This window comes from Zingiber officinale, chromosome 7B, assembly GCF_018446385.1.
Source record: "Zingiber officinale cultivar Zhangliang chromosome 7B, Zo_v1.1, whole genome shotgun sequence".
Taxonomy (NCBI): Eukaryota; Viridiplantae; Streptophyta; class Magnoliopsida; order Zingiberales; family Zingiberaceae; genus Zingiber; species Zingiber officinale.
Genome location: NC_055999.1, coordinates 63228801 through 63248082, shown reverse-complemented (window position 1 = coordinate 63248082; position 19282 = coordinate 63228801). Strand labels below are relative to the sequence as shown.

The window sequence follows — 19282 nt, the reverse complement described above, 5'->3', positions numbered from 1 at the left end:
GGAAGAAAGTTCAATAGTGAAAAATGAGAGAAGGGAAAATAAGGAAAGAGAAAAGAAAGGTTAATAATAGAAAGTAAGAGCAGTGAAAAATCTAGAGAGAGAAAGGAAAATTAATAAAAAGAATGAGAGAAGGAAAAGTTTGGAGAGAAAGAAAAAGTTGAGAGAAGAGAGAAAGAAAATTTGCAGTAGTGAAAGTTTGAACCATTTTAAGAAAGCTAGAATTTCAGCGATTTGATCTCGAGACATATCTCCGAGAGTACCACGAAAGAAGAAGAGTTTTGGCTTTGATACCATGTAAGAAGAATAAAAGGAGGGCAAGAAAGAATGTAAGAGCGATAATAAATCTTATTGTTCATTGATATTTGTCCTAAAGACAGTATAATATATAATGTTTAAAAAGTACTTTATCAATTGATCAATTAATAAATAACATAATTATTCTGAGAATTATTTTAATAATTATAATAAAATTATCTTAATATTAATTTGATTATTTAATTCGGTCAATCTTGATGATTCTTTTTTAGGACTGACGAAGATGCTAGGGGCAAACAAATCATCTCTGCCATCGCAATCAAAACCTTCCGCCACCATCATTTTTTTAATCTTTTATCTTTGATTCTTTGATCTTCAATGTTCATAACAACTTGCTCTATTTAAACTAGTAGTTGGGAAGGATTGTTTTATTATGGAAATCTAACAAAAAGACTACTCCTATTCAGCTCCGGTCCTTTTACAAAGGAGACCCGAGGCGAAAAAAAATGTCTAAAATAAATTTGGGCCCCAACTACTCAAGGCCCCAATTACATGTCTAAAAAGATAAAAGTAAAAGACAATATCAAAATATTCTGAAATATGAATTTGGGTCCAACTATTCAAGGCCCCAATTACATGCCTATAATACATAATACTAATTAAAAAAAAAAAATTTGAGCCCTCTCAAATTATGGGCTCAGGGCCATCACCAAGTGTCGCCCTCCTCCAGGGTCGGCCTTGCTCCTATTATATTTTGTTTACACCTAAAGATGGAACCGGAAGGGAAAATATTTTAAGATGGAGAAAAAAAATCTTTGGAGAAAAGGTGAGAAAAAGATTGGGGGAAAAGAAAATCTGATTTCGAGAAAAGAGAAGATTAAAAAAATAAAACAAAAGAGTAGGAAAAAAAACAAGAAGTAGAAATCAGCGGCGCGTGACCATCACCCATGGCGACATGACCGTTAGGCAGTGGCGGATCCAGATAAAAAAAAGAAGAGGCTGTTCAAAGAAAAAAGCTGGAGCATGTCTTCCTTCTCGCTGTCCCTCGGACTACAGCATACTAATGGAATTTCCCGTGAGCAAGGGGGTGCTCAAGCACACCCCCGCTCCCCCCTATATCCGCCACTGTCGTTAGGCATATAAAGTGTTATTATCGTGAAATTTGGGATTTAAATTTTAATAAAATTGAGATAAATATCTCTCTTATATATTAATCATTATTCTAAAAGTTAGTAGTCGTCCATGATTTACCTCTTCCGTGTTGATCCTGGGACGAATTAGCGGGGACGCTGAGGGGGAGCGTATTCATCTTTTGTCTCCATGATCATTAGCCACATGCATGTTGCAGAGGTCAGTTTTAGATTTTGAAAGGTTTGATTTAAAAAAAAACTTTTATATTTATATAAAAATAATAAAATTAATATTATAAAAATAATTTTATTAATAAAATATATAAATGATTTTTTTTAAAAAATATTGTTTTTGAGTAATACATATATATTACAAATAAAATCACCCCTTTCAATTTTAATTTAGTTTTTCAATGAATATTTTTTTTTGGTTAGCCTTTATTTAAAATAATTAATTTTTTTTAAAAAAGATGGACCCCGCTGGAGATGGGGCCTATACCTTGACCACTTGCGTCGTGCGATCGTCGCTCGCGTTTGTTGCTTGCGGCCGCAGACAAGGCCCACATGAGGAGACCTCACGTGCGGGGTCACCATCCCGCGTCCATGAGAGGTCCGATCGAAGACGAACTCACAACTGCACCAGGTATGTTCGCGGTTGCGGGCATGTTGGGAAAAAAACATAGAATGGGGTTGAAAAGTTATTTTCGGCCTATTTTAATGGATGGAAAACATATTTAAAAATGATCCAATTAAGAATCCGTCAATTTATTAATAAATAAGATTAATAAATAAGAAAAAGAAATATAATTTTCTTATGAAATAAATAAGGAAAAACTCATTAAAATCTTTCCGAACTTTTATTTATTTGACCTCTTTCTCTATGTATTAAAAAATGGATTGAAAATTATCCCGGTGGCGATGGTAAATTTTCGTGAGACCGAATTGATCATCCTAGGTTCGATATTACCCAACTTGATTAATCAATTTTTTTTTTAAAAAAAATGGATTGAAAAGATTTTTCCTTAAAATGGAGCATGCAACTAAAGTACTAAACGATGTTGGACTTCTAGATTGTCCGTTGCGACCGCTTTCTGATTTATCCTAATGGTCGATAGAAAATTTCCATGATGTCAGGCCAGTCACCTCAAGTTTGATGTTATCCAGTCTAATTAATCTTTTTTTTTTAAAAAAAATAGATTGGAAAGTCTCCGGAGTCATGATGTCACAGTAGGATATCCAGATTGTCACTCAGGTATCCATGGTTCGAATCTAATTTTTCCTCTAAATAGGAGGCGTAATAAAAAAATATTAGATTTCTGGGTTGATCGTCACGTGCACTTTCCAATTTACTTAGTGGCCCATGAAAAATTTTCATAGGATCAGTCATCCCATAATTAATAAGACTAACAGATTATGATTCTAAACAAAATTAGATTGAAAAGTTACCTTTCGGCCTATTTTAAGGGATGAAAAACATATTAAAAAAATATCCAATTAAAAATCCGTCAATTTATTAGTAAATAATATTAATAAATAAAAAAAAATATTAATTTTTTAATGAAAAATATAAGAAAAAAATCATTAAAATCTTTCCAAACTTTCTTTTTAAATTTTTTTATTTGACCTAATCGATTGTTTCCTCTTTAGGTGGTCAAATTCTACTTCATGGATGACTACACGTGCTTGGACTCTTCTCTCGTCCTTTTCGGCAGAGCACCGACAAACCTTTCATCGCCATTAGGTGCATTTAATTTAAGTTTTTATTGGTAATATATTCAATTCTACTAATATATTTGATCCTATTTTGAATCTGAATCGGATGAACTGTTGCTAACGTCAATAGAAAGATGATTGAGATATTTTTCTAGTATGTACCTATAAGGGCAGAGCCAAGTTCAAGACAACTCGGGCTATATAAGCAAGGGTGGAGCCAAGTTCATGGCTACCCAGGCTGTAGCCTGGTCAGTTAGATCCAAGTCAGATATTACCCCGACTGCTTCCCATGTCTTGGACCTAGGTGCTTTAGATCTGGGATCTTGGGCTGTGAGAACTCGACCGGGAATCAGGTGGCTGACGTAATCCCACGACCTTACTTCTCATTTCCCTAACCGCTGACTGCTATGCCCCCTTGATTTTTGACTGTCACGCCCCCTTGACTTCTGACTGTCATGTCCCCTTGACTTCTAACTGCCACATCTCCTTAACTTCTGATTGTCACGACTTTATCGGACCCCACCATTATGCACCATATCACAAGCCTCCCCCTCAAGTCTAGTTGAAGGAGGCTCAAGTCCGACTGACTAGACTTAGGCTCTGGTTTCCTACTGTTGGTTAGTCCTAGGAAACCGTATCGGTTCCACTGTATAAAATTTTTTTTGTACAAGTGTCGAACCTTTCCTTAAATAACCTATTGTGTTTTTTAGAAGTTAAATTAGGAATCGCAGACGGAACTTAACATCATTGATTCCAAATTTAACTTATCTGTTCTTAATGGTTTAGATTTGAATCGCAAGCGGAACTTAACACTATTGATTCAAATCCATCTATGTTATTAATTACATTAAATATTAATTTCCAAAATTAGCTTCCAAGACTGCATTGGCGAGGTACATGATCTTCTTGGATATGAGAGCAACAACCGTCTAGACAAAGCCTTTTAAGGAAAGCTAATATTTAATTCCTTAAATAACTCTAGGTTAACCAAAAAGAACAATCGAATCACAAATTCGAAAAAAAAGAAAACACAAACTCGAAAAACTAATTCGAAAAATTAGATCTAATGCCTCTTGTGTTTGGAATTCTTACAAAAAGAAATGACTAGCATGATGCGAAAAACAATTGCTAATTATATCTTCTCTTTATAAACTAATGACCTCTAGATCTTCTGCCGTATTCCTCGCCTCGCCTTGGACGTCGTGTGGGTGACGATCCTCCAAGATGAACACCACCCAAAGAGCTTTCTTCTTCCTCCTCTAAAATCCGGCCACCACCACCAATTTAGGAACCAAAGAGAGCAAGGGAAAGGGAAGGGGAGAGATCCGGCCATCATGAGAGAGCACAAGCAAGAGACTAGAATTAGATGTCTCCTTCTTCTTCTCCTCCTTCTCCTCCTTCTTGTATCTGACCACTTAAAGAAACCCTAAGCAATATGTGGTCGACCCTAGCATGATAAAGAGCTAGGGGTCGACCCTAAGGAGGAGACTAGAGAGAAGAGAGAAAAAGAAGACATTCACCCATGAAGCCTCTCCTCCCCTTCTTTATAATATTTGCTCAAGGCAAATAAGTAAAAACTTTTTATAAAAATTAAAATCTTCCTCATGTTTTTCCTTTTTATTTTTCCTTTTCTTTCCTCTTGATTGAATCAATCACCAATCATAGATTAGTTTTAATTTGATTGGATGATGATTTAATCCTATTGGCTGGCCCCTTACTTGGGCACCAAGCAAGGGTGGCCGACCCCTATAAGGAAGGATTTTTTTTTATAAAATTTTACAAGAAGAAAACCTCTTATAAAATTTTACAAGCTTTCTTTCCTAAAGTGGATGTTAAAAAGGAAAGCTTTTAAAAATTAAAACCATGTTTTAAAATTTTAAACTTCTCTTTAAAATTTCCTTTTTTTTAACATGAATAGAAAATTTTAATTTTTAAAACTTCTCTTCCTTTTTTCTAAAACCATGAGGATGGTTAAAAAAAGGAAAGTTTTAAAACTTTTAAAACTCTCTACTAAAACATGTGACCTAATTCAAATAAGGAAAGTTTTAAAAAAAATTAAAATATCTCTTTTAAAACTTATAGTTTTCTACAAAGAGAAGATTTAAAAAATTCAAAACAACCCTCCTTGTTTGAATTATTGTGGCCGACCCCTACTAGTTTGTTCATCAAACAATAGGGCAGGCCCCCTTGGAAGAGGATGTGGCCGCCCCTTGCTTGGTCACCAAGCATTGGACCGACCCCCTTCTTGGACACTAAGAAGAGCCTTACATTTGGATGGACCTGAGGCTTTAATGAGGATACGACAGGGACCTAGAGGAGAAATTGGTTTTGACCTTCCGATGAGCTTGAGTATCCCGTGTTCGCCCCGGTGTCATGGTCACGTTGATCCATCCGCTGTCCTCCATCTTCACGCTCCAAAATAGGTGAAGAAAGTTCCCACAGACGGTGCCAAATTGATTCTATCTAGAATTTGAGTTGGATGAAGGTCGGATGAGCTGTTGCTAACGTTGACGGAGGGACAACTGAGACACCTTTCTCGTATGCGCCTACAAGAATGGACCCCCACGTGGTGCTGACGGTCGACGATGACTACACCAGTGGTACTTGACTTCTGCGCACACTCAGACAAGCACACGAAATGTTAGAGGTCAGAAACCAGGAAAAAAGTCCTCGGAGCAGACCCTCCGATGCTCAAGTCAGGTACTTTTTCCCTAGAAGAATAGTGTACGAAGGAGAAAGAAAAGTAGAAGACAAGTGTGAATGCATGAGAGAGTGTACCTGCGCAAGGGAGAGAACCCCCCTTTTTATATGACAGTGCATACCTTCTGGAGTCTGACTGATGTTAAAGAATGTCGGGTGTCAAGACTTGTCGGGTGATGGGGGACATGTGGCATCCTCCTATAGACTGAAGAAAGGTTCCATTCGTAGGTGACCATAGACCGTTAGAATATTCCCTGACATTCAGCAGTTATTCTCTGACAGGCGGTTACGATTCCTTGATCTTGTTGTCATGTAACACCTCCTGTCCCGACCTTCTAGCTTGGCCGGGAATGAATAGGGTAGCTCAGGCTGTTTTGTTGGGTATAACACCTGACCTAAACCTTGAGGGGCCGGGAACTATGGTGAGATCGTCCAGGAGCAGACCAGGAGTTGGCTGATCACGATTTAGCTCACTGAGAGAACCAGGCCTAAATATAACTGAGTCGTGATAACCTGACCAGTTAGATTCAGGTCAGATATTACCCTGACTACTTCCCATGTCTTGGACCCAGGCGCTTCAGATCTGGGATCTCGGACTGTGAGAACCCGACCGGGAATCAGGTGACTGATGTAATCCCACGACCCTACTTCTCCTTTCCCTAATCGCCGACTGTCACGTCCCCTTGACTTCTGACTGTCCCCTTGACTTCTTACTGTCACGTCCCCTTAACTTCTGATTGTCACAACTTTATCAGACCCTACCATTATACATCGTATCAATATTAATTTGGAAAGTAAAATGTTAATACTCATCCGGGATGGTCTAGTATAATTAGTCCCGATTAAAGACCTTCGTCTAATAATAATAACACTTGTAAAGGTAAGTAATCTACAGAGCTTCTGTATCCACAACAATCGACCCAAATTTATATGTGATACTATTATTTTATAAACTACTAGTCATCGTGGCACACACATTACAAATATAATATAATATATGAAAAAAAATATATAAATTAGCACTCTAAGCTCATAAATTGAATTTGATAAAGGTACGTTAGACCCATGCAGTAGTACAACGTAAGGACGACATTCAAAAACTCTAGTAGTAAGCTAGCATAAAACTCTCCCTTATAAAAAAATAATTTAATTTTTTATATTAAATATTAAACTAATAAGAACATATACTACACTTAATCTTAGCCAAAAGGTCACGAAAAGTATGCTTTCTAACATTGTTGGCCCAAGATATTCATAAAAGTTTTTTCATTCACGGTGTTGTCAATCCTAAGATGTAAAACTAAAGAAAACTATGACAGTATAAATATATTATATATATATATAAAATAACCAGAGAAAATTACTAATAAGTCTTACAATTATTTTTAGTATGAAAAGAAAAAATGATATTAATATAATTTTATTTTAGGGTTCACCAAAATTAGTTATTAAAGAGTTCAAATTATTAATTAAATAATAATAATAATAAGATATACAGCAATCCATCGTGTAATAGAAATTCAAACCTTGAACCTTCCAACTGTGCATAGAATTGTTAGACGAGGTAACTCGTGGCAGGGCGGGTCGACCCATGACGGACCAGCTATTTGGCGAAGTGGGCCGATCCATTATCTTAGTGGGTTGGAAAATCTCCAACCCAATCTAAGGTGAGTTGCGGGTTAGGCGGACCAACCCACGGATCCATCAAAAATTTTAAAAGAATAATAATAATAAGTTTCATATCTTCAATATTTTACTTCAGAAAGATTTCATCAATCAAATGTATCTATAAATAAGTATTTTAAATGTAAATGGACACTAACGTGTACTCATGTTTGATAAAAAGTACTATTTTTATTTAAAAATTATAACGAAGAAATATAATAAATTAACATAAAACTTGCTTTATATGTGTTTCTCAATCAGCGGGTCAGCCCAAGCCCGTTACAGGTTGACTCACGCGAGTGGCGGGCCTAGGCGGATCGGCTCATGGTGGACTTGAGTTGATAACATTTCAACTTAATCTGTTGAAGTTATTTAGCAGGATGGGCCAACCCTATTAGAGCAATCGATGTGACCCTAGGTTTTGATATTTAGACAAAGGTTTAAGTTAGGTTATTTGTTATATTTGATATGCACTTGTGAGTGTGCAGGATGCAGATACAATAAGGAAAGTCCATGTGTGATATTGATAAAGGTGAAAGTCCAAGTGAAGTCATGGTGGTATAAGTCCAAGTATGTAGTCTTGGCAACGTAAGTCCAAGTGTGACTTGGTAAGGTTGAAGTCCCGGAGAGAGGAGTCTCTTGGTAATGGAAGACCCGACAATAAGGGCAAGGTTGAAGGAAACTCTTAAAGGTAAAGCTTGAAGGATGTGGAAGCATCTGAGGGACACAAGGCTGATAGAGGAGGCTAGAAGACAAGGTTAAGGTTGTGCGGGCGAGAACGAGTGTATGAGAGAATGTACTTGGGTAAACTCTAGCTTTAGGGTCTACCAGTCGATTGGTGTATGTACTAGTCGACTGGTGTATGTACTAGTCGACTAGTGGTTGGACTGAGAGAAAATAGAATGCTTCTATTATCTCAACCAAAGTGGACCAGTCGACTAGTCTTAGCACCAATCGATTGGTATCGAGCCGTTGAATTGTAACGGTCGAATTCTACAGAGGACTAGTCGACTGGTAATGGCAGGAACTGTTGGTTGCTACTCGGAATACCGTCCTAGTTCCCCTGTACAAAAATTTGTACAAGCATAGAACTATCCTAGCTACCTATGTGCTCTACTAAAGTTAAATTTGGATTGCCAATGATGTTTAACATTATTAATCCAAATTTTCCTTTAGAAGTTAAACTTGGATTTGGAACAAAACTTAACATTCTTACTCCAAGTTCAACCTATGTAATCTTCCTAAGTTAAACCACATTACAGAAGTTATCAAATATCTATTCAAAGATCTGCTTCCAGGTTAAACATGGCGAGGCACTAGGCCTTCTTGGGTATGGGATCATCCACTACTTCCTAAACAAATTCTCACAAAGAAATTGGATATTTAACTTCTTACAGTAAACTAGGTTTAACTATAGAGACCTCAATAGAAACACATTATCGAAACATGAAATCGAAAAATAAGATCGATAACAAAACGATAACTTAAAACTGATAACCTCTTGTGTTTGGTTTTTCAAAATCTATACAAAAGATGAATTAGTTATGATGCGGAAACTAATAAATAGTTATACCTTTTATAGCTTATAGACCTCTTGATCTTCTATTGTATTCCTCTCCTTCTGTTGGGCGTCGTGTGGGCGACGATCTTCCAAGATGAAATCAGTCAAGCTTCTTCCAAGGCTTCTAAGATCTGGCCACCAAATAACCTCCAAGGGATGCTAAACAAGAGAGCTTCCTTCTCTTCTTTTTCTCCTTCAAGCAATCGGCCACCAAGAGATCTCCCACAATTGATGTCGTAAGCCTCCAAGAGAGAAAACAAAAGGAGAGAAGAGAAAGAACAAGGGTCGGCCACCAAGGAAGAATAGAAGATGTGTTATGAGATGAGGCACCCCCTCCTTTTCTTTTATATTCCTTGGTCTTGTCAAAAAAAGAAAGTTTTATAACAAAAAATAAAACTTCCTTTTCTCCCATGACATGGTCGGCCATAAGCTTGTGCTCCAAGCAAGGAAAGATTTTAAACAAAATTAAAATCTCTTTTTTAAAATCCCTTTTGTGGATAGTTATAAAAGGAATGTTTTATAAATTAAAATCTCTCTCTCTTTTAAATCCTTTTATGGATATCTATAAAAGAAAAGATTTAAAATAAAATATGGTTACAAAAAAAAAAGTTTTATAACAAAAATTAAAATCTTTCTTTCACATTATAGATAACTACAAATAAGGAAAGATTTCAAATCTCTCTTTTATTTCTTTGTAGAAAGCTATAAAAGGAAAGGTTTTAAAATTTAAAACTCTCTTTTAAAACCATCATAAAAGAAAAGTTTTTAACAAAATAAAAACTCTTTTTATTTCCTTTTGTGACCAATCTAAAAAAGGAAAGTTTTATATTAAAATCATCCTTTTAAATCCTTTTTATGGATCTCTATAAAAGGAAAGATTTTACAAAAAATAAAACTTCCTTTTCTTCTTGTGTGTGGTCGGCTCCTTGCTTGGGCACCAAGCAAGGCTTCGTCGGCCCTAGCTTGGGCTCCAAGCTTAGCTTGGCCGACCCCTTGCTTGGTCTCCAAGCAAGGCTTGGCCGACCCTAGCTTGGGCCTTAAGAAGCTAGGATTTTGGGTGGACATAAGGCTTTATATAAGAGGCTACAATAGGGACCTAGAGGAGAAATTAGTTTTGGTCTCCCAATGAGCTTGAGCATCCCTTGTTCGCCCCAAACACCCAACTCAAGTTCATCAATAATATCTCATTCCACTAAAGAGTTATTATTGCACTACCGCACCAATCTCATATTACAATATGGGCTCCTTCTTATCATGAGTGTGTTAGTCTCCCTGTGTTTAAGATATTGAATGTCCACTAACTAAATGAGTTACTGACAACTCACTTAATTAATATCTAGCTCCAAGAGTAGTACCACTCAACCTTATCGTCATGTCGGACTAAGTCGACCTGCAAGGTTTACATGACAATCCTTATGAACTCCTCAAGGGGGCATCATCAACCTAGATTACTAGAACACAGTTTCATTCTATAATCAACAACACACCATATAAATAATATCATTTCCCAACTTATCGAGCCTATTGATTTAATAAACTAAATTACACCCTTTGATAAATTAAAGAAATAAATATTAAAATATGTGCTTGTTATTATATCATGATTAAAAGTATGCACTTCCATAATAACAGAGGTTTTGTTCTTTTATATAGTCAGTATAAAAAGAAACTACCTCAAATGGTCATACTCAATACACTCGTAGTGTACTAGTGTAATATTATAGTCAAGATAAACTATTACCAAATTACACTACAATCACTCCAATGGTTTGTCTCATTCCATCTTGGTTGTGAGTTACTATTTATAATTTATAAGGATCTGATAACATGATCTTCTGTGTGTCTCCTCACACCATGTTATCTACAATATAAATTAAATGAACAACTACACTTAGCATAAATATAGACATTTGACCAATGTGATTCTTATTTCTAAATAAATATTTACAAAAAGCTAGACTTTTAGTATACATTCCAACATGAACAACTTTGTTGTTCTCCCCAAGTTCTATTTAATAGAACTCAGGGTGGCTGACCTTGGTGATGAAATAGGCTTTGTTAAAGTCTATTAGAAGTCTCTCAAGTGCTCTAGCAATCCAAGGTGTGCTCAAGTGTTCTTGAGCGAGATTCTGGTGAGGTTTCTCCACTCATAAGGAGAGCCGAAAGTTTTTTGAGGATTGATCCACCGAAGGATCACAGGGATCATCCACTTTAAGGACACGCCGTAGAGTAGGAGCAAGTTATCTTCGAATCATGTTACATGAACGTGTGAGGTTTGGTGTTCTTTCTTGTCTATTAGAGTTTAGCTTTCATACTCTTATTTGTTTGTATTTCCATTGCGCTAACGAATACGTAGGAAGCGACGGTTTGGTGAGGAGCTATTTAGCCACCCCTCTAGCCGGTGTCAAAGGCCCCAACAATTGGTATCAGAGCAGGGTGTCTCTTTATTGGACTAATCGCCAGAAGGAGCAAGTGCTAGAGGAAGAAGATGGAGTCGAAATGACCACTAGGATGGGATATCTGAATCGCACCTCCATACAATCGAGATGATTTCAAGTATTAGAGGAAGCGGTTAAAGATGTGGTTCTAAATATATTAGGACCATTGAACCACATTGGAAGTTCCTTTCGAAGTTCCAACGGACAAGAAGGGGAAGCGTCTCTAACCTCGGTATTGGATCAAGGAGCAAAGAGAGAAATCGAAGACAGATAAGGAGATAACTAGAATTGAGAATTGTGTTGAATTTATTACCTCCTAATATTGTGTCACGTGTAGGTGAATATAAATGTGCTCATAAGCTATGGAGAAAAGTGATTGCTCTTCATGAATACCCTATACAAGAACGAGAAATGGAGGAGCCCAAGGAGAATGACTCATTGGTCTAAGAAGAGAAGAAGGATCAATCGGATGCGGAGATGAGCTCGACATCCGAAGAGGAGAAAGAAGTAGAACCGTCTACATCTTCAAGTGAGAAAGAAGAGTCCAATATAAGTGAAGAAGAGGTCTTGGAATCCTCAATCACCTCAACTACCAAGAAGAATAAGAAAACCCACATCAAGTGCTTTGAGTGTGGTGAAGTGGGACACTACAAGATAGGTGTCCATTGCTAAAAAGGTAAAAGAGGTAACTCCTAAACTCATAAAAGTTAATTTATAAACTAATATGAGTTGTAGGAAGAAGAAGGAGAAGAAGCATATTAGATGTTTCACGGGTGGTGAATGTGATCACTACCACATGAAGTGTCCAAGGAAAAGAGAACTCAAGAAATTGACACACTTGAAGAAATGGGAGAAGAAGAGGAGTTCAAGTCAAGGGAGAGCTTCAAAGGTAAAGGGTAAGATAAACCCTAGTTTAAATTTGAATATAAATTTAAATTCTTTCATGCATGGTAGGAATAATTGTTATTTACCTATGTAAAATCATAATTTTAGATATAATGATAGGAATAAGGTTAAAATAGGTGATAACCCTAGGAAATCATTTTCAAAAGTAGACAAAACAAAACCCAAACTAATTTGCCTAAGGGAAGGAAAGTGAATGAAAACCTAGGCATTAATCCCAAGAAACATATGCCTAGAAAGGTGGATAGGTCTAGGAATGTCCATGGTGGACAAGTGGATTCTAGAGTTAGAAATCTAGAATTGGAAAATCATGCCTTGAGAGAGAAGCTTGATAGGGTAGAAAAGTTTCTAGATAGATTCATTGGTGGATCTAAAGGAGTTGATAGAATTTTGGGTAGTCAAAGACCCAAGAAGAGTGATAGATCCGGTTTGGGATACCGGTCTTTATCAAACAAGGGTAAGGGGAAGTTACCCATGGAACACTTTAGCAGTTATGCTATAGTAGAGGTCCCTAAGGTCAAAAGAATATCACATGCAATAATTGCAAATGAAAATGACAGAGGGGAATGCTCCAAGGCAAAGGGAGAACCGTATACTAGGATAACATATGAATACAGCAAGGAGTGGTCAAGAAATGACAAGGAAAAGTTATTTAAGAACAAGAAGAAATTAACCAAGGACGAGATGTCTAAGATTAAGAATGTCAGGTTTATAGGCCAAGTGTCACCCAAGGTGCACCAATGTAGCCTAGCCATAGTGGAGGAGCCACCTAGGGAGGTGGTTATGATTAAGAGCTCTAGGAGGAGCTCAAAGAGTCAATTTGGGACTCATGGTCAATAGATTTCAAGAGAACCATGCTTGGGATTCTAAATGGGTCATGAAATATGTCAAGGGGTTAGAGATGAACTTGAATCTCTAATCTAGTTGGTTGGGACATTTGGGATGTGATTCATACATGAAAATAAGAAATGAGATTCATATTACATAAAAATTAGTTTTAAATATATAAATGTCATATAAACTAATGTTAGGGATGCATTGTGGTTTAATATGAGTAGATACATCAAGAGAAAACCAAAACTAGGATTTTAGATCAAGATTCAATTGAACCATTCAGATAGTTTTGAATTTTATGTCAATATTGGGATTCATGATAAATATATTTTTAATGAAGTAGAAAATAGTAAAACAGACATCTCCAAAAAAATTTGAGGATTTTTAGAGATTTATGAAATTTTTGGTACATTTCTAAAATTGGATTCAAAATGTAGTTTGGGCTAAAAATAGGTGTCAATCGATTGGCTCAGATACCAGTTGACTGGTAACAATATTCATTGAACACAAAATAGTTCTATGAGGTTATTTTGGTGAGAGTAGTCGATTGGGGCATAGGGTAGTCGATTGATACAATCTGAAACTATTTTTTAGCAATAAAAAATGACCAAAAGGATGATATACATGTATATAATCTTATGGGGGATTAATACATAATAATTATAATCATTAGAGGTTAAAGAGTCTAATAATTAGGATATTATCAGAACTCTTTTTGATGTATTAAAAAGGGGAAGAAGTTTAGATTTAAGTGGGAAACCTAATACCTTTATAAGAAATCCTAGCTCAAGGGGGAGCTTAGGTGAAAGGGGAGCCTATGATTAGGTTCCATGATTTATGCATGAGTTGACTTGCATATTTTTTTACATATGTATTGCTATATTATTTTCCTAACTTAAACGGATTATCAAACATCAAAAAGGGAGAGATTGCTGGAGCAATTCGTGTGACCCTAGGTTTTGAGATTTAGGCAAAGATTTAAGTTAGGTTATTTATTGCATTTGATATGCACTTATGAGTGTGTAGGATGCAGGTACAATAAGGAAAGTCCAAGTATGATCTTGGCAAAAGTGAAAGTTCAAGTGGAGTCTTGGCGGTATAAGTCCAAGAATATAGTCTTGGCAACGTAAGTCCAAGTGTGTCTTGGCAAGATTGAAGTCTCGAAGCGAGGAGTCTCTTGGCAATGTAAGACCCGACAATAAGGACAAGGTCGAAGGAAGCTCTTGAAGGCAAAGCGTGAAGGATGGAGAAACATATGAGGGACTCAAGGCTGATAGAGGAGGCTAGAAGGCAAGGTCAAAGTTGTGCGGGCGAGGACGAGTGCATGAGAGAGTGTACTCAGGTAAACCCTAGGTTTAGGGTTTACTAGTTAACTGATGTATATACCAATCGACTGGTGATTAGACTGGGAGACAACAAAATGTTTCTGTTCTCTCAATCAAAGTGGATCAGTCAACTGGTCTTGACACCAGCCAACTGGTATCAAGTCGTTGGGTTGCAATGGTCGAATTCCACAGAGGACTAGTTGATTGGTGGTGTGGTCAGTTGACTGATAACGGCAGGAACAAATTTTGCTATTCTCCCAGAGCTCTATTTAATAGAGCTCGAGGTGGCTAGTCTTGGTGATGAAATAAGTTTGGTTAAAGTCTATTAGAAGTCTCCCAAATGTTCTAACAATCCAAAGTGTGCTCAAGTGTTCTTGAGCAAGATTGTTGTGAGGTTTCTCCACCCACAAGGTGATTGTGTTAACTGGAGGTTTTTCGGGGATTGATCCATCGAAAGATCATAGAGGTCATCCACCTTACTAACATGCTGTGGAGTAGGAGTAAGTTATCTTCGAACTATGTTACATGAACGTGTGAGGTTTGGTGTTCTTTCTTGTCTATTAGGGTTTAGCTTTCATACTCATATTTGTTTGTATTTTTGTTGCGCTAACAAATACGTAAGAAGTGACAATTTGGGTGAGGAGCTATTCACCCTTCCTCTAACCGGTGTCAAAGGTCCCAACAAATTCAGCGAGACTAATCTAAATTGACAACTCTAACTATGCAGACTACATAGTGCCTCGAGGTAAGATGGATTTAATTCAGGTGCACATGCATGATCCATGAATTTCTTCTCTTTTATGGTATGAAATTATATACATCAAAACATCAAATTGGAATGGATCAACCTTCTAAAAAATAATGATTAAGTAGGTAAGGTAACATTGAATCTGGGGTGATCAATCAGGTCTAACAGAAATTTTCCACCGCCCATTAGGGTGAATTAGGAAGCGCTCCTGACGGATAGTCCAAAAGCTTAGTATCCTTTGGTCATGAGTCACATTTGGAGAAAAATTTCTAGAAAAATATCATAATTAAAAATTAAATCATGAATATCTGAATGATAATTAACCGTGACGAATTTAGCTTAAGTCTTAGGGGACCCTACCCCAAAAAATAAAAAATAATTAATTATTAGTGTTAATTTCATTATAGGCGAAAGCAACTACGTATTAAAAGAAAAGGGAGATTGTCAAATTCAATGATAGTCATCTGATTGTCTTGGAAGTTGTGATTGACTTGGAATTTGGGAGCCCAAGGATGGATCCTTTAGGAGGAGTGGTAAAACAATTATAGAATGCTTTAGAAAAATGACAATTTACTAAAAGGCGTAGGTAGAAATTTAAATTTATCAAAAGGCGTATGCTACTTTGGTATTTATCAAAGAACGTATTTTTTTAAGTGCATTTCCTATTTTACCCTCTTGACAATTTGATTTTTTCTACCATTTTCTTTTCTTCACTATATTTCTCTCTCTTCTCTTTTTTTATCAGCAGAACATATGGACAACATTAGATAATTTTTTTATAACATTTTAATACATTTGAAGAAGCAAAAATAAATAACGAATAACATATTTGAACTCCTTGCAATTTCAGAAATCCACTGGAACTAAAATGAGTGCAATCGGAGCTCTCTAGGTCGATCAGTGTGTTTCGGTCAAAACCCACTGATGAACTTAGAGAGCTCCGATTGCACCTATTTCAGTTTCTATGGATTTCTAAAATTACAAGGAGTTCAAATTTGGTGTCCATTATTTATTTTGACTTTTCATAGATGTTAACATATAAAATCAAAGAATCAGCAAAAAGGTCCACGTTGGGCCTGATATGGAATCATATCAAGTATCAGGCCCAACGTGGGCTTTTTTGGCCAATCTTTGATTTTACATGTTAACATCTATAAAAAGTCAAAATAAATAATGGACACCATATTTGAACTCCTTGTAATTTTAGAAATCCATAGAAACTGAAATGGGTGCAATTTGAGCTCTCTAGGTCCATCAGTGCCACTGATGGACCTAGAGAGCTCCGATTGAACCCATTTTAGTTCATATAAATTTCTGATGTTGCAAGAAGTTCAAATTTGGTATCTCTTATTCATTTCAACTTTTCATAGTTGTTAACATGTAAAATCAAAAAATCGACAAAAAACTACACGTTGGGCCTGATATGGACTCATATCAAGCCCAACGTGGGCCTGATATGGAATCATATCAAGCCCAACGTGAACCTGATATGATTCCATATCAAGCCCAACTTCCATGTTGCAAAAATTCAACCTTTTTATTGTTGTAGATTTCAGTTTCTAGTATGTTTCCTTCCGCATAGGAAAATATTGGTATGTAAGATTTATATGTTTCATTCTGAATGAATTAGTAAGTTCTTGTTAAAGATTAACTAAATTGGTTACATCCTAAACTTTAAAAATGCACTTTGTTGGCCATTCTAAATACCTTCAATTTTGGTAACAAAAAAAGAGAGGGAAAATAAAGCAGAGCTTTGAAAATTTGTGAAAGGGGTTGCTTGAATGATGTAAGGATCTGACTAACATGCAAGTTTAAACTAATTTACTATCCTCTTGTTTTGTTGGATTAAGCACAGTTAAAATCTCGAATGATTAAATTGCACCTGAATGATTAATCATCTAGTTATAACCAAAGTTAGTTATCTATTTTGCAGCTGTCACAGTCAGAGAAATTACCACAACGACGACCTTTTTTCATAATCAATCGTTTTATTATTTTTCATATACACAAAGCATGTATAATCTCTAAACTCAATCTGTAAAAAATACATTGAGTATTACCGGGTCACATGTAAACCACGACTATCAGAAAAGGCTGTTGAATTTTTGTAACATGGAAGTTGGGTCTGATATGGAATCATATCAGGTCTATGTTGGGCCTGATATGATTCCATATCAGGCCCACATTGGGCCTGATATGAGTCCATATCAGGCCCAACGTGTAGTTTTTTGCTGATTCTTTGATTTTGCATGTTAACAGCTATAAAAAGTCGAAATAAATAAGAGACACCAAATTTGAACTCCTTGCAATATCAGAAATCCATAGGAACTGAAATATGTTCAATCGGAACTCTCTAGGTCCATCAGTGGGTTTTGACCAAAACCCACTTAAGAGCTCCGATTGCACCCATTTCAGTTTTTATGGATTTCTAAAATTACAAGGAGTTCAAATATGGTGTCCATTATTTATTTTGACTTTTCATAGATTAACATGTAAAATTAAAGAATCGACAAAAAACTACACGTTGGGTCTAATATGGTCTCATATCAGGCCCAACGTAGGCATGATATATTCCATATCAGGCCTAACGTGGATTTTTTTGCCGATTCTTTGATTTTGTATGTTAACATTTATGAAAAATCAAAATAAATAATGGACATCATATTTGAACTCCTTGTAATTTTAGAAATTCATAGAAATTGAAATGAGTGCAATCGGAGCTCTCTTGGTCCATCAGTGGGTTTTGACCGAAACCTACTGATCGACCTAGAGAGTTCCGATTGCACTCATTTTAGTTCGAGTGGATTTCTGAAATTGCAAGGAGTTCAAATATGCTATTCGTTGTTTATTTTTGCTTCTTCAAATGTATTAAAATATTATGAAAAAATTGTTTAATGTTGTCCATATGTTCTGCTGATAAAAAAAGAGAAGAGAGAAATATAGTGAAGAAAAGAAAACGGTAGAAAAAATCAAATTATCATGAGAGTAAAATAAGAAATGCATTTAAAAAAATACATTCTTTGATAAATATTAAAGTAGCATACGATTTTTGATAAATTTAAATCTCTATCTACATCTTTTGATAAATTACCGCTAGAAAAATAATAGATGTTGAACTGAAAAATATGTATTACTTGACAATGAAAAATATTTATCAACATAGAAGATAATAATTAACATAAATTTTCACACTAACATAGAACAGATGCTTTAAAGTCAGAATTTATTAATTTAATATTATTTGTGCTGACCGATTGAAAGAGACACAATGATGAAAATTATTCATGGAATGATGACCACTTGTATAAATCTATTAAAAAATAATTATTATTTCCACGTGTTGATATAATTAATACATATATGAATATTTAATTGAATAGATCATGAGATCAAATTTCAATAGATGTAAAATGTTTTGTTGGATGTTTGATCGCTCTAGTACAAAAAAAATCGATGTATTAAGTAAAATGTTCTTCATGATTTATTTATTTATAATTTTATCATGAAATCAATGATATTATGTTGTTTTAGATAAGCAATATCACTTTTGCTTAAAGAACAATTACTCTTAATTTAAAAATCATGAAGAAAAGGATCTTCAGCCTCAGACGAATTCCATCAATTTAATCGGTAGATTTCTCTTGAAATCCACTTTGGCTCCTCTAAAATTAAATATATATAATTAATCCGATGGTGCTCATCATTTAATATGCGACCCTCAAATTTAAAATTTTAGATCTGTCCCTAACAACTAGACACCCTTTCACTACACCATAGCCTCCGGACAACTTTCCAAAAATTAATACTTACATTTATGGGTGAGGAAATGAATATAATCAGAAAAATTAGACAAATACAAATGACTAGTCAATCAATTGATTTCGACCAAAAGTGATTAACTGAACTAGAGTGTTCGAAAAGATATAAAATCAGATTTATGTATTTATCTAGCCATCCATGTTAATATCAGTAATTTTTTAAATATTAATTAAAATTTTTAATCAATTATT

General features: G+C 35.6%; 1 pseudogene; it reads right to left on the bottom strand.

Annotated features, from left to right (window-relative positions):
• Nucleotides 1–6845: 6845 nt before the first annotated feature.
• LOC122007467 lies at nucleotides 6846–7022 on the bottom strand (annotated as a pseudogene).
• Between the last annotated feature and the right edge of the window lie 12260 nt (nucleotides 7023–19282).